This window comes from Syngnathus acus, chromosome 1 (assembly GCF_901709675.1).
Source record: "Syngnathus acus chromosome 1, fSynAcu1.2, whole genome shotgun sequence".
Classification (NCBI taxonomy): domain Eukaryota; kingdom Metazoa; phylum Chordata; class Actinopteri; order Syngnathiformes; family Syngnathidae; genus Syngnathus; species Syngnathus acus.
The window spans coordinates 5,957,217-5,975,152 of record NC_051087.1 but is presented as its reverse complement, the minus strand read 5'-3'; positions in this window follow the sequence as shown (position 1 = coordinate 5,975,152).

The following is a 17,936-nucleotide window of genomic DNA, read 5'->3' as shown; positions in this document are numbered from 1 at the left end:
TTGTATTTTACTATACAAAACTGATAAAGTTGGGCAAAAAAATTATGAAGGCAGTGAAGGACTTTTTTTTTTTAATTAATTAGGTTTTTGTTAAAGAACTGATAACAATTAGTGAGATGAGTGTGGAAAATCTGTTGTGGAACTTGGGCACAGTAAAAAAAAAAAAAAAGTATGATGAGTCATTTACCCAAAATGCACCTGCACGGATAATACAGATGAACGAGCGTGATTCGAGGAAGGTGTCAAAAATGAAAGTACTACAAGTGAGGAATAACAACTGCTTGGTGGTGTGAACACTGATAAGGGGCAAGGACAATCTGTTTCAGATGATGGAACATTGCAAAAAAAAAAATTGAGCACATTGAAAATTGTGTCTGGTAGAATGCCAACAAAGAATATCAAAGTACAGCACAACTTTTAAAGTTATAAAATAGGACCGTGACTCTGTGCATTTGTTTCTTAATTATCTGTGGAAATAGCACCTTCAATGTTCAAGTTTCCACAATCAAATACATGTGAACAAATGCATCCTTAATTTCTTAATTTTTCTATACTGTGAAATCACAATTTTCTGACTACAGATCATCATATTGAGTGTCATTTGAATTTCATAAGAGCTATTTAGCTAAGCAAGACTATTACCAGGCATTACAAAAGGTACATGTTCCACAAAAAAATAAAATAGGGTAGGAATAAACTTGAAAAAAAAGTTGTATTTGTTGACAACTATGAATACACGTAAGCTAATTAGGCTACCTTGCCTGCTTAGATTTATACACGGATAAAGTCAATCTTGCTGCTTCATTCTACTTGCCTAACATGAGCAAAAAAAATAAATAAATAAATACTTGACTGAGGGAGGTGCAAAAGTTTAATAACCACTCTTAATAATTTTGGATTAAAGACCCTGTAATGAAATCAAGGAGCTCTGCTCAATAAATTGTGTCCCACTAGAAATGCTTCACTTCAGATGATTAAGATTTATATCTCCACTATAATTTGGTATATTTATTAATTTATTTTGTTAGGATTTCAGATAATTGGAAGTGTGCTCCAATAAAGTCAGTTAATGAAACGGTCTAATTTATGTTTAATCGACCTAGCCCCAACAACACCAAAAGAAAAGGAAATATCTTTTTATCAGTGAGATGCCCGAGGCTATAAATGGCTAAATTCAGGTTATGCCTCTTATTTTTTTAATATGTGCGGGGGCTGAGGTTTTTGTTTTGATACTACAATGGTGAGTCACAATGGAGGGTCCAAAATGCTAATGAAAGAACTGCATCGGTGGTAAAATATCACAAAAGTCATACTGTCTGACAAGAGCATCCTCGACCTACATATTTATGAGCAAGGACAGAACCTTTACCTCAACTTGCTCTTCAAGCTTAACGACTGAGAAGGGCATGCCAAGAAACAAACATTTAAAAAAATATATATATTGTTTTTTTAAAAGTCAGTCTGTAGAGTTTTGTCACAAAACAGACTAATGTAAAATAATGGTATAATTAATTTGATTAATTTGTGCCGTTAAACTTTAGATCTTTCAAAATGTTTGCAAATTGTACAATAGAAGGACAGTCAACATATTTTATTAGCGATATGGAAATGTAATCTAGCCCCCCGAGATCTTCTGAAACTTGTTTTGATGCGCACCTTTGTTAAGTGAATTTTTCAGAGCGTCAAGGCCACCGTGCAATCTGTTTGCCGCCCAAATATTTTCATCATTTCCCTCACCAGAAATCCTACACTAAGCAGATTAGAAAAAGATTAAAACCTAAAATAAAGCAGTCATGTGCGACAGACACCAAGGCCACAGAAGCGTGCAAGGGCAGAGAGAAGAAGAACCGTCAACATGCCTGGAATAAAATTCCTTCCCACAAAAGCATAGCATGAAATATGATTTGTCTCATCAGACCCGCAAAGCACAAAAAGGTTTCGTTTAATTTAGCCATCGCAACCCTGCTGGATTTTCCTTGTGCATCATTAACACCTGAGCCACCAAAGAAGGATTAAAAAGGTTCCACGTTGATTAATTGCAGCCCAAATGAGTAATTGTCCCGCTGTGATATTGAATGTGTTGTTTTGGTACCAGAATGTTTAGTCTGGCAATGCATCACATCGTTCAATCTATTGAAGAAGATCTGTAGCTCACGTTCTTTATATTTACAATATACTGTAAATATAAAGCTGTGATTACATTTAATACTCTTCTTTTTAATCTAAACACTTCCTGTCATTGCACCTAAAAGAAAAATAATTGGATGCAGAAAACATTGGCAAGTATAAATCTAAAAGCACTTTGTTCTTGACTTTCTCTTGTTAAAGCTGAGCATATTAATTGGAGCAACAGATGGTTGGTTTCATTATTGCATCTGGAAATTGCTGATAGCTTGGAAAAGCGCCGAAAGTAAAAAAAGAAATATACAAAATATTAAGCGCTAATCAGGTCAACATTAAAAACTTAACATTAGCTTGTCGACTACCTCGAAGAGGAAAATTAAAACATTCATACCATAAAGACTTTTAGTTCTTTGCTTTTTTTTTTAGTGAAGACGTAATACTAAAAGAAGAGATGGGCATTTAATTAAATGTTTGTGATTAAATTTGGGGGAAAATTAACAATCAATTAATTGCTTCAGGACACAATTAACAAACAATCAATTCTGATTGTTGATTCAATTCAATAGAATGCAGTTGTCTTTACCTTACAACATCAAAACCATCGATCCACACTTTCTATTTAATGGCCAGCTTTATCTCATCCATGGCTAGCTTATCCCCCCCCCCCCCACACTTTCTCAAGCCTGTAAAAACGATCCATGCAGTCAAGACATCGGCGCTTGTTTTGTTTTGAAAGAAGGCAAAAGTAATTAAATTCATACTATCATAGACCCGAAAATTGCTTTCGTTTGGTAATCCATCTCAGTAAACAGTGAAGTTAATTAGATTTCATAGAGCTGCTGTGTCATTGTTGTCTAATTGGCAGCTGAATTTATTCATAGCATTTCACCCTTCTACTGTGCTGACTGTCGATCACCTGACATCCGCAGAGGGGGCAAACTGTCTGCAGCAGAAATTAATCCCTTAGAATAATGTTGTGTTTTCAAATTTGTGTCACTCATATCATGTTATTAATGGATTTTAAATAAAGAATTATACAGTCATCAAAAGGCTGACCAAGTAAGTGTGGCATAGTGTTAGTATAAAAAGTAGAGGATGGTCTGATGTCATGGAGCAGATTAGTTTATTTAAATAATACTAGATGATCAAAGTAGAACTTCAGGCTTGAGTTGGCACTAACTTCTAAATTTCATAGAGTCCTTGCTGATTTAATGCGATGGATACAAAACAAAAACATTCCTGGATGCAATAAATAGAATGTCATTGTTGTCAATAATATTTTACTAATTTGAGAGCGACATTGCAAAGCGACCTTTACCCTCATTAAATACTTTTGCTCTCTCAACACAAAAGGTTGCCAAGGCAGCGGCTGACTCAGCCAGGTGGCAAATAAAAATCTTCATTGTGATAATTTTGCTTTCTGTTAAAGACTTATATCTCCTTTATATTGTCTTTTTATCTTATCAGTCCATATCGGTAGACTCCATCTCGAGGTGATTGCTGTCTGCTACCCGCTTAAATGGACCACCATTGTCAGTGTGCAGAAAGAGTCTTTCTTTTCATTTCAGCAAAATAAGGCTAAAGCTGTTTTTCTATAGATCACCAAATAGGACTTATTTTTGCTGTGCGAATTCTCCAAATGGATCTGGAAATTCATTTTGTAACTGAAGGCTATTATATTAACAAAATGTCGAACGAATATGAAAGAGCACAGCCGCCTGCTCAAAAATCCGGCAATTGGTGGCCTTTGTACATAAACATTTTTGAAATGATGCAGCTACCAAGTGTGAGCAGGTCCATCACTTTTATGCTCTTTTACAGTTGTTATTACATTTGGAGTGCCTCAGGGATTTCCGCTTGTAGCTCCATGAAAGAGCATGCAGACAATTTGGACTTGGTGGTTTGACTTAGTGAGCTTCAATTTCGGCCAAGTGTACATGAGAAAGTGGTGGCCAATAAATGCCTGTTCATAAGTTAGGAAATTCTCTCTCTTAAGCAACACTTCAAATGGCAACTTTATAATCTAAATATTACCATCAAGCAAGTTCTACAAAGTGATTTATTGTGATCTGAATATTCAAGGTAACCTCTGTGGTCCCCTTGGCAGTATAAACAAGTCTTTATTTTGGTGGAAATATTTTTGAAATATAATGTAAAAAAATTAATAAAACCCTTTGGCCCTTTGAGTCAATACTATTATCACAGACCAATGCAGACAGATCTCATCTTTTTAAAAGTAACCTTGAATTATTATTTGCCGTATAAATAAAGGTAAAAGAAGGGGATCCAAAAAAAATCGGTGCAGGTGCTATTTGGTGCAATGCACAACACTAAGAATGTCAACATCGTATTTGGAGTTTATTGCAGTACTACTACAATATTAGCATTTTTGCACTGATCTTCACTTTGAGCAATAACCTAAATGTATGGTGTGACTATTTAATCAGTTTACTGTATTTCAACAAAGTCATTGTACAGCAAAAATTAAAAACTCATTTAGGAAATGTATGTCCCTCTTTTGATTAATTGAGATCATCAGCAAATCTGCTCTGATCATTAAAACACTAAATCATTGCAGTTATTTCAGAATCAAAGAGAAAAATAGGAAAATATTTTTGACACGGTTGGTCAAGGTAATATAAATTGTTCCTGCTGTATGCTGTCATTAAGATTCCAATCTGCAGTGCAGAACTCAATCAAACAAGGAACAAGTCAGTCGTGCAGCTCCGGCCAGGTGGATGATTACTTTTTCCGACACTTATTCGTTACATTATTGGACTTTTTTTCTGCATGCCAAAATAAGATGAAATTATGCAAAAAAACAAGTTCTGCTTGACAATGGTCTTCTTAGCATTCATATATATATTTCCTGGGGAAATTTCAATTTCCATTTACTTAAACTGTGCTGACATTATCATACATAGCCAGCCTGTACAAAATCATAATAAGAAACATAATAAGCTAGGACTGCTATATAGGACGAAGATACCTTCTGTATTTTATTCTGTATTACAAATTGCTGAAATTTCCTTGAAAGCCTATCATCCAAAATTGTAATAATTTCATACTACAAAAAAAAAAAAAAAAACACTGCTCATTTAGATGGATTAAAAAAATATTCTAGATCATGGTGTCAAACTCAAGGCCCGGGGGCCAGATACGGCCCATCACATCATTTTATGTGGTACGCGAAGACAAACAAATTGTCTTCACTTTTGAAGACTAGAGATATTGCTAGCAATTTTTTTTACCATTCATATTTTTAAACTATTTGAAAGGTTTTTACGAGTCTCTGATTTCAAAACTAGTTATTCATCAGTTTGTATGTGTATAGAAGACGTTGATAACGTCATAATGGCCCTACAAGGGAAACTATGAGCGGCCCGTGACAAAAATGAGTTCGACACCTCTGTTGTAGAACATGAATGTTTCATTTTACGTATGTTTCAATACTAAATAATAGCCAGTCAGTGCTGGATTGTCCTCCTCACATTCTGAGATTTCTCTAGAAATGATTACATTCACTTGAGAGGGAAAGGTCTTGCACTTGAGCTTTAAAATATTTTGATTGCACAGAACAAAGTGAGGAATAGTGCTGTGCCAAAGACTTGTCAGCCCACTCTGGCTTATAATAAAGTGCAGTGCAATTTTATTAACCGGCTAGAGATCTGGATACAGTACATAGTGGATGGGAAATATTATAGAAAAGAATGTCAATATAATAAAGAAAAAAAGGATGAGTTTGGGCTTTGTCGGGGGAAGTTTTCATCCAAGCGTTCAATATTTCATCCAAGAGCAGCTGCTATGTACACTTGAACACACATTACAGACACTACAGTGGAGCCCCGAACGCCCCACGGGGAGCAATGCCTTCTGGGAATATGATTGATGGATCTAAAGAGAGCAACATTTGTTTTCAAATGTTTTATCATTACTTGCAAACACTCAGTCAATTCACAGCCTTTGAAACATGTTTGTTTTGAAGAAACACACATTTCTGAATTGTTTCCATATGAAATACACATTTGCCGTAAACAGCAGGTTAGTGACGCATGTCAAGGTATTCACATCATTTTTTTAAAAGATGTTTTTCAATTGTAGACAAAATAAGTTAATGACTCGATGTGTCAGTTGTTCAGTAATGCACAAAATTATATTTTTGTTCCTCATTTCTACTAACATTTTTATGATGCTCAATTTAATTGGCTCAGTCTGAACAAAGTCAACAATAAATAATAAATCTCATAATAATGCTAATTAAAAAAATATGCGTAGGCTTATAATATACATGCAGTGGATTTCTTCAATTTGAACTAATTTGAGCTAAATTGAGTTACATTTCTTCATTTCTACTTGGACCACAAAACCCCTTTGGTGACGTGCTGCCCTGCTACTGATTACAACTTGGAAAATAGATGCAATAATGGAGCCCAGAATGGGTTGAGGACAACAAGGTCAAGCTTGGTAGACAGGCACAATACATCAGCCGATCCAAAGTCAGCCCTCATCACTTATTAGCACCTTTCCTACTGAGCTTCAAAACGAGTTTGCTAGCAAATGTCATCCGAGGCGTCCAATTTAAATCTGCCTGCTCCTGATGTTTTCTCTGCATGTTCATCTCCACCCCCAGATTCTCTATATATGCTGTTTTAAATCCCACTTCATTTCAATCCCACTTTATCATTGCTCCATCGCCTGTATAGTATGTGCTGTGTTATTTTTGCTCTTGCCGCCAGATCAATTAACAAGCACACTCCTAATTAGTGTTATTTCTCATCTACTGTACAACCTGCACGTTTTCATTCGCGGATTTGTGCTTTGACTTTGGTTGAGCTGCAACTGTTAATTTGTTTTGTTGATCCACTTGGAACATATTTAATAAGTCATCCAGGGAAATTGTTCTAAAGAAAATGCATGAGAAAAAACACCCCATAAATTACACAATTGTATATGAAAGTCTTTTTTTTTTTTAAATTCCAACAGTGTGTTTTTAAAATGTAACATATCCTTATTTTGCCACATGTAGAAAGGCATAAAGTAAATATAATAAACACAATAATCGTTGTGCTGGTGTCATTTTCTACAAAGTATTTTTAATTAAAAAAAAAACATTGATTTTTCTTTGGGTTGCAAAGAGCTGAATGTGTTGAATAAAATGAGAGTTCACACTTTTCATCAGTGAATAAGACATACGCTGCCCAGGTTGCCTAGAAACCTCATAGTTCTGAAATAACCCTGACTGTTAAATTAATTTGAAACTATTTTACACTTTCTGCAAATCCTTCATGTGGTTAGTCCTTTTTTGCCATCAAGTCTGCGTGCATGTATTGAACTAATGATCATTCTCTTGTCAAGCAACATAAAATTATGCACCGCCGTCCTGTCCAAGAAAATTGATGATTTGCTGAGTCCAATTTATTCCGAGAAGCATTGATTATGTAAAGACGTCAGCTCTGCATAATATTCTGAAATCATATATTTGATTTTCTATGTGACTTGGCTCATTCATATTGTTGTTATTCTTTGACTTTCTCAGAAATCCCGCGCTGTTATTCTTTGACTTTCTCCGAAATTCTGTGCTCGCTCCCTTTTCACACACACACCAAAGCATAAACACACACATGCAACACAGACACAAGGGAGATAGAACATTAGCGTGCGATTCAAATGTAAGTGCATCTTTGCCAAGAACGCAACAATCAAACAAAGCTGTTCCAGAAAGGAACATGAAAAAAACAAGCATTGTGGGAATGTCTTTGGCTGTCAAAGTGGGACAAAATTACAATAGAAATATCAGTTGTAAATGTAATTGTGAAGCAAGTGTGGAGAAACTTTTCATCCTTAATATCAAAATCAATGCATAATTGCAATGAAATTGATATCGATGTGAGAACAAACACCCAAACAAAACAAAACAAAAAAAAAGGCTCCAATAAATACATCTACAGCATTCACATATAACATGCATTAAATCAAAGTTGTTGAGAGAAATAAAGGTTGAATCAAAGCTTTGCCACTTTATTGATTGTACAGCGCTTCAGCCTGCTGCAGAAGGAGTCTGCATTGCATACTAATAGCTTCTTAGCGACTGGGACACAATCCAGCAATGTTTTGGTCGCTTTAGCAACTAGTCACCATTAGAAGATGATCTGTCCTTCATAATTGTGCCGCACATCAGTCAAAGTGGGCATCTATCCACAACTCTGTGACACTCCATTTTCACAGTGAAAATTGTGGCCTGTGGCAACTTCGCCCCGCTGTCATCATCAAAGGTCTCCCAGCGCAATGCATTCATTTGATTGCACTCTCATACATGTTCATTTCTCCAAAATATTAAAGGGCATTTCAGTCCTCCCAGTATGTTTCTCAAAATGTATTGCGACTCAGTGTTTGACCCAGACAAATGATCAATGTTTCGACTTAGTGTCTATTTATTGACAATGTGATTATGAGAGTGAATAGCGGCTCAACCATTTGGCTGACAAGCAGTTCGGAGTAGAGTCGACTAGTAGGCTCCAGCTCCCTTTAACCCTGAATGGGATAAGCACTAACTGGGTGGATGGAAGAAAATCAATATAAAGCACAGACCAGAGCATTACATTGAAAGTGCATTGTTTCGTTTTTTTCTCTTCATGATTGTGCCTCCCCTAACCGCACCGCACGTCCCTCGCCGACAGCTACGGATACATTGAATGATTAAAGGTGGCCTATGTCAACATTAATGTGGATTTTGTCATCTAAGCCATTTTATCATAGCTAAATAGAGAAATGCCTCACTAACACATATTTAACTAATACGTCATTGACAAATATGGCATTGACTTTAAAGATTGCTATTCAAATTTGATTAATTTACCTAAAAAATATTCAAAAAAGTGGAAATAAAACGAGATCATGGCAAAAATACTCTGACTGACAATTGTTTTTGTTTTGTTTCTTCTTCTTGGCCTTATAGGAAGCAACAAGCCCTAACAACTGAAAAGGTTACTTCGGCATTGAATCAATATGGTTAGCACCACCCTAGAAAAAAAACACTTAAACATTTATAAGGTCTAGCTCTTGAAGGATTTATGAAACTGCGCTTGCCAAATAATAATAAAAAAAAGGTACAAATGGCACCACCAACATGTAAACAAAAGTTGTGCTACAGCGCTACCCCGACTATTCTGATGAGTAATTTGCAAGCAACTATGGTATTTGGAATTTGGTTATAATATTGATGTGTCTGCCTGAACACCCATAAAAAGCAAATGAGTCCCCCAAAGCAACCAGGATGAAATAAAGATAGAAATGATTGTTGAAATTCCTCTGCACAGCCCGCAGAAGTACGTGAGCTAACCCATAATGTATTACAAGTCATCATTATTCAAACAGTAACGGTTATCCACTAAGGAGCTTAATTTTCATACATACTCCTAAGCAAAAAGAGCCGATATTCACATAAATTATACTCACAGAGGATGAGACAATGAAATCTCTATTAAGTGGGGGTTTTTAGAAATGAAATTAGTTTTCATCCAATTCCGCTCATTTTAAACGCACAGGGCCTGTGCAGGAACAATAACGGAAATACACCCAGACAAAACGCACAGTCTAACCCGAACTATAATCCCAAACCACCTCATTAACTTTCACCCCTAACACTCATCCATAATTGTCATTGTTCTTGTGACTACCTTAACATCATAGTCCAATATAGAAGTTAATCAAAAGTGTTGTTTAGCAAGACTTCCAGCAAAACATCTACCCACACCTTTAAAAAAATAAATAAGTCAATTGCACCCTTTAAGCACGTCGTGAAATGAACTAAATTGATCCTGAAGTGAAAGCAGAGTAAACCAGAGTGTGGAGGAGATGTTATTGTGAAGTCTCGAACTGAGTTTTAAATAGAGGTACATATCACACCTTAATTAGCACCTGACAGGTTAACACATTTGAAACTTATTTTCTTGTTTGCCTCCTCTTGACCAAACTTTCAAGAGTTTTTTCACTTTATTGAACGGATTTCTTGCTCGCCGCGAGGTCAACGTGCAAAACCTTTATTTTTATTTTTTTTATGCCATATTCATTTACACAATGGACTGTGATAATAGCAAAAATCAATTTCCTTCAGGTTTTTCTGTTGTCACTTCAAAACAGAGATGGCAATAAATCATCTGTGACCCAAGTTTTGACCTTCAAGTCCCAAGTTTCTGTGACAAAAATGAAGTGAAATCTTAAAGTTTCTCAGCACCAAAACATAACAGTTCAAAACCTGCCCAAAAAAAAAACGGAATTCAATTGAATGGTAGGATTTTGCCAGCTCAAAGCTTGTGTGAAAATTCTAATACAGTCCTCAACCGCGATCCCTCAATTGGGGAGATGAAATATTAAAAAGCGCCATTCTGCCATGAAATAAACTTATGAAAACTCCAGAAAATGTATGAGATTTGGCCCCATTCTCCGAGCACCCCGCCTCCCCGCTCCAATTTCTTTTTCAGAAGAGATTGAAAAGTCTCTTAGCGTCTTCCGTCTCATTTCTACGCCTGTCACAGATCTTTGCTATGGAATAAAGAAGAGGGGATGCTTAGAAGTGTACGTATAGATCAAACGCTTTATAATGCAGTCCAATAAAACCGGGAACTCTAAACGGCATTAACCGTAATGACCCGGCGCCCAATCACCACCAGCTTTTAAGAAAATCAGACATACTGTACTTTTTGCGTTTGCCAATTGAGGTTTGAAATTTAGCGATGGAGGAAAAGAGGAAAGGAGCAAATGAGAATGGGGGGTTGTAGATAAGATGAGGAATAATTGCTTCTTTCATAAAAAGGAGGGGTAATGCGCGGAGGACGGACGAGGAAGGTGGTTATATTAGAGTCACACTCTTCAGCTTTTAAAGGTCGCCTGTGATGTCAACCGGTGTAGTGAACGCATTCTCAACTTACCTTCCAGAATTTTGGAAATTTAACATTTTACGTGACAATTTGCTGACATAAAATAAATTAGACCAGTTGAAACCAGGTTTAAGTTGGTGCGCAGGTGATTTAGTGTCTTTGACCAAAGCACAGACAGCCAGATTCTGTCTTTCGCTGATAAGTGTATTTCATTTCATAAATATGACAACATAATGCATGAAACCTTCTGAATTGCTGTCAAAGCATCCTGCTTTTTAGTCCTACATTGATCACAGCTCACTGGGGGTTAATCAGACATTCACAAAGGTAAAATCACAGGCAGACATCACATCATGTCATGTCGTTGTCTCAAAGCGTTTTAAAACGTGCAAAAAAAAAAAAAAAAAAACTCAGTTGCAGTTCCAGAGGGGCATATTTGTATATCTGGGGATTGCTTTGATATACTGGCACATGTTAATCAGCACGGGCTCTGCCAGAAATTTGGATCCCTGTGAAAATAATAATGCCAGAGATTTTCCAGTTCGAGGGCTTCTGTCAGTCGCTTGGAACGGTATGGCAGGTTTCTTAATCAGCATTACAATATCGCCGGGCAGGAGGATCTATGAGCAGTCCTGCACTTTTCACAGAATGAACAGTTCTCGCGTGCGTCCAAAACACTTTTCTTTTGCTGAGAATCTTTTATGTGGCTTGTCACCTTTGACTATGCTGTATTCTCGCCATTCTATCAGCCCTACAAATCGGATGTTTGAATGTTTAAGTGGCTGACCCATCTTCACCTCTGTTTGGATTATGCTGCACCTACCTGACCCAGCACCTCCACTTTCTCACAAGAGCCACTCACAAGACACAGCGGAGGGTTATCAGCTTTGTCTGCATTTTCTTATCTTCATTGACACATCTCTTCCCTTTGAGCACTTTCAAGTTTTCTTTGCCCTTGCCCAACAAGCAACTCTCATCTTACATTGTGCTGAATTTTAGCCTCATTTCATGTCATCCCATTTGCTTAATCCTCCATTTACCTTCCATTTTACATTCTGCCCACTCACATTTACCCTCCCTTACATTCGCTACCTCATCATCTTTCGCATTTTCCTTTCCCGTGCTCCCTATATTATTTTTTTAGAGAAGGGATGTTAACTGATTTTTGTTGCGGGCTGCATCGTAGTCATGGTTTCCTTCAAAGGGCCGTTATGACTATCAACGTCGTATATGATATACACAACAAACTGATGAATAAACTAGTTTTGAAATCAGAGACTAGTAAAAACGAAAAACAATATTTTAGAAAGATGAATGGTAATAAAAAAGAATTCTAACAATTTCTCTATTTTATAAAAGTGAAGACAATGTCATTTTAGTATTGACACATGAACTTGATGCATAATTTGTCTTCAGGGGCCACATAAAATGATGAGGTGGGCCGTATCTGGCCCCCAGGCCTTAGGTTTGACACCTATGTTATAGAGGCTCGTTCACCTCAAATACACTTGATCGACATCTTCAGTTAGTTGATTGACTTTGAATCCCACCCTTGTTTCTTCAGTTTCAAATGCCTGGTATAACTCCAGGTACATTTTTGGGGGGGTAAATGCTCATAGGAGTGTAATTCAAGAGGCCATATCTGTACATTTTCCATGGTTTTCTTAATAATAGCCAAAATCACTTGAGCAGTATGAGTAAAACCCGACAGTGACCCCAGCCCTGGCGAACCAGAGCTGGAAAAACCGAAGGGGCACAATAATGCTTCTGGTTGCCGCTGCAGGATGTTCCAAATGGGGGGGGTTTAAAGAATGAATTGTCGTTCCAAGGAAGTGGAGAAGTTGACCTCCTCCACCTCGAGCATGCTGTCAAGAGCTGTAGACTGGATGAGGTCGGCACGGAACATCTTGAGCTGTAATATAATCCCCACAGCAACAGACTGGCTAGTACTAACGTGTTGTATGCACACAGACAAAAAAGAAAATCACAAATGGTTGGCAGCAAGAGGATATGACAGGTAATAACCTTCGAAAGGCCCTCCACATCTGACAAAATATTCATATCAGGAAAAGTCGTCGTCAATTTCGCAGCAAACACATCCCCACAAACGGCCTGCAGGGAATGCCAAATCCATCGCCCACCTGCAATCGCACACATGCATGCACACACACTATAGTCCCAGTGGGCACGACGGCGCTGCATCTGTCTTGTAGTACAGCCCGTGGCTCTCACCAATTAGCAGAGCAGAAGAAAGAGATTTGAAACATGATGACACTATAGTGTTTTTTCTTCGACAAGCCACAGAGGCCCCCCAAAGCACAAATCACAAGTGATCAGATCACATCAAAGTCTCAGCACAGTCCAAATGACACACCCACACGCACGCGCGCGCGCGCACATGCACACGCTAATGCATACTAACTTCGCTCAGTGATGTCACCCATTACAGTATGTAAATGTCCCTAATAGTCACGAATGATTGTTTAATCATAATGTCCCCGAAATATAGCATAACAGCTCCACTAAGTTACCAAAACTGCCAAAGCTAGCTAAATATTCTAAAATAAATCTACAATAAGATGCCCGCAGTCTCCATGAGTCATTGCTAAAGGTTTTATTCTTTTTTTTCTTTTTACTTCTAGCAGCTGCAAATGTCCTTTTTACACCGATGTGACAATAACAAGCTCTGAGGCAAATACCTTTACCATTTATCTTTCACCTTTAAATTTAAAGAGCACTTGATTGTTTTCGCGATTAATATCACGCTGCTCTGTCAATGGCACATGTTGACATGGGAATTAAATATTGGAACCTAAATCAGCGGTCTCCAACCTTTTTTGCGCCACAGACCGGTTACATATCAGACAGTTATATAAATAGTAAATTATAATAAATATATAAATACGATGAAATAAAATGATACGACTGGCATAAAAACAAATGCAAAGCGCATAAAAATAAAACTCACCATGAAGTTTCTGCTCTGTCGCTTTGTTTTGGTCGCTGTAACCGCATGAAATCCCGTTGGAAAGGGAAGCAGGATTTTCAATGCTTTTGTGGCGATCACGGGATATTCTACCTTGATTTTAATCCAGCTTTCTTTTTCTTGGAAATTGTAACCTCTTCTTTTGTCTGCACATTGTGAGCATTTTCCTCTTTCCAAACTTCTCTTTTTCTTATATATTTTGCTCGCTTCGGGACGGGACCGGGACGAGCGTCTTGACCTGAATTCACCTGTGTCAAGGACAGGTGAACCGACGGATGTAATTTGGAGAGAATCCCCAATTTATTTATATTTTTCAAAATGAATTCTTACTCATTTTTTCTAACTTTGCGGGGATCGACTGCGGAAACATGTCATGTGACCGGGACGAGCGCCTTGACCTGAATTAATTGATCGTCGATAATATATAATATTTTTTTTCTTCTGTGCCAAATGGGTACCATTTGGGTACCAAATGACCCACGGACCGGTACCGGTCCGCGACCCGGTGGTTGGGGACCACTGACCTATATTATTATTTTGAAATCCAGTAAAACAGACATTGATCAACATTATTATTAAATAAAAATAAAACGCATTATTATCTCAGAATAGTGTTAAAACCTTTGAAGTTTTATATTGTAAAAGCTGTTATGTATATTCCAAAAGTAATTAATGTAGAGAAAGATGCTTTTTAGCAACTCAGAGCAAAATTCTTTTTTTTTTTTTTTTTTTTTTTTTTGTGTGTTGGGATTGACTCCTCCATCTGTGTTGCCATGGGCCACTTCCTGCGTTTGCCTCAAACGCATCACTCACTGGCTTGGTAGGGATTCTGCGTCCTGCTACGTTCTCATCTCGGCTTTCATCCCATCTCAGTGGGAAAATCCCGCCAAAATAAAGGCTACAGGTTTACACTCGCCTGCCTGACCTTGTAAAGAGCACCATATGTGATCCATTCGCATGTTAACGGGCCCTTGTTGAACTTGTGAACTGAACGTGTCTGCGTGCACACTCGACGGCAAAAGTGCCCTTAGGTGTGTTCACGCGTGGCCGGGGGGAGGCATGTTCACAATAAAACCACTTAAGTGGAGAAATACCCTCCATCTTGAGTCATTACCACGCTGTTGTCTTTCTCAACCTCAATGCCTATATGATCACGGAAATGGAAGCTTGCCATTCATCTATTTTTCATGCCTGTTGTGTAGTTTTCTTGCATTCTAAGGCTCCAGCCTCCATTCTCCACTAAAAATAGGAGACCTTTAATATCATCCTCTACCTGCAATCCTCCATCAACTCATCTTCCCTCTCACTGCCTCAGGAGAGGTGCGTCTAAGTGTGTAAGGAGGTGTAGCGAGCTTGTAGTCGGTGCTTCTGTGTATGCGTGCTTCAGTGTCTATATAAGAAAAACAACTCATCTCCTTACTCATCTCCTCCCGGAACAAATGCTTCCTGAGTGTTTTTTTTTTTTTTTGTCGAGGGGTGTTACAAGGCACCATCTCCCCTCCAACAATAACGTGCCCTTTTAAAGACACTCTCTACTACACACACACATACACATCTATCCGCAATGTCTGTCCGCCTGCCCCAGTTAAGAGGACACGATGCTCAGTGCTCCTCTCAGCACGGCAAAAAACCTTGGTGCCATGTCAAGAATGATATTAGGAGAGCAGTGGAGTAGAAGGAGGGCAAGACGTGAGGCATTGCATTAGTGTATATACTATGCTTTAGCGTGTGTGTGTGTGTGTGTGTGGGTGTGTGTGGGTGCATGTGTGTGTGTGTGATGACCATATGTTACCTCCTTGTGTGCTCTTTCATTAATGATTGTGTGCGAGCTGTTGCTCATTCTTCTTATTACAATTCTTCATCGATTTTTGCCAGTAGGAAACTCAATATTGCATGAAATAGCATGTAACCTACTGGATTGTTTCAACTCGAGAAAGGTTATAAGGGGATGTTTATATTGTTAATATTGTCATATTTAAGACAAATATCAAATTATTTGACTTTTTTTTTCTTTATAAAAAGGTGTGTTTGGGAAAGCTGTGTTCAACGACCTGTAAAATATCCAGTTGCTTTTACAAATCATTTGGGATTCAACGTTAGGGACATGGAAAGCCATCTCTGTTGTTGACCAGTGGTGGAATCGTAGTGGCATCCATTTCAACTTAGCAAAATGAGTTCCTGCCCTTTGTAAATGAGGCATATTTGTTTCAGTGACGTGAAGTGTGATATGTGTGTGTGCGCTGATCCAAGCACCATGACTGCCCTGCAGTGTATTGCAAGTGAGCCGGCAAAGATAGGTTAGCCCCACAGGTTGGACCTTGTCTCTTCTTGTTATGACATGCAGGTAACATCAGGTAATAGAATCCCCCCCCCTCTCCCTCCCTGCTACCCTTCTCTCTTTCTGAGCGTAACCTGGCCTGGGGGTCTGGCACAAGTTGTGAGTGCCGTGTGCTGCAGTGCACTGGCCATCCTCCTCACTAATTGAATTATCATCGCGGAGAAACAGCTATGAAACGGCATTCATGTTGGACCTGCCCCTTGGCATCAGCCGGCCAGCAGGGAGCGTAGGGGGAAGGGGGGGTGAGGCAGAAGCTTGTGTGTGTGTAGATGCATATGAGTCGGTGTGCTGAAGGCAGTGTGTGAGCGCGTGTTTGCGTACGTGTGTGCAATGCGCCTCTGCTTTAATTTCTGTCTCAGAGGAACGTGTGATTGAACACAAACCCTTTCGCCAGAGGCTCCAAACAGTCACATGAGGAAACTGCACAAGTGTAGATGAAAAGGAACTCTTAGTTTCCTTTATTTTCCTCCTCCTCTCTGTCTATCTTGATAGCATCATTTTCTCCATCTTTCGTTTATTTTTCCATAATTAGATGAGTAAGGATATCATCATTACCAAGAGTCCAGTTTTTCAATTCCGGCTTTTTTTTTTACTTTGGCCAATCACATATTGCTTAGTTTAGTTTTGGAACATGGAAACTAAATATAGGGTCCTCGTTTTTCTGTTAGGGACAGTACTCAATGTGCAGCAGAGAGTCGCCAACTGTAATTTTTTTGTGATGGTCCATTTCCGTCGCATCACTCGGAATGGCTCATGCAAACGACATAGGGACGAACATGAATATCATATACGTCATTGTTGCCTAATTGTGCCCTGATTTCATCCTGTTTGGCGACTTTTCAGACGAAATAAGAGTAACATGATGTCAGCTCGGAAAGTTGAGGTCCATCCGTATGAATCTCTGCTACGGCAGCATTAAGTCTATCTCAACGCTGGCGTACAAATCGAAGTTCAGAACACAGATTACTGAAAGGGTCTTAAAAGCGACCTCAATTCTGCTAATAGACAACCCAAATAAAAGAATGTCCATCCTTTATCACTAAACGGGGATTTAAAAAAAATACAGCATTCAGTTAAATGCAGGATGTTTGTATCCGGCACAGTGGAATTTGTTTGGCCTTGGTGGAAACATCTACTCCAGTGTGCTTGTTGAAGTATGTTTCTGTTTTTCACTTTCCTCCTTTTAAATGGGCATGTTTTAGCAAATGCACTTTTCACTTGCATTTTACCAAGAATCCTTGAGTGTGCATCGGTGTATTTGTGTGTTGTGTCGTCGCTGACCATCTGGCCTCGGACTTTTTCTTTCAATGGATACAATCACAGTTGGTGGAGGGGGGGGGGGGGGGGGAAGCTACTCTTCTCTCGCTCATTTAACTCATCCCTCCCTGTCTCTCTCGCTTCATTTAACCTGCTCCACTTCTTCTCCACAATGCGTGTGTAAGTGTGCACGCATCTTTGCAATGTGTGTGTTCTTCATTTTGCCTCTCCCTAGAACGTCACCCCGTGTGATTATCTCGTATCGGTCAGTAATTGAGAACGAGTCACCTACGCGCCGCTAATGGGAGGTGTTTGACTTGTGAGGCTGCACTCAACATCGTGACTCAACCTGCTG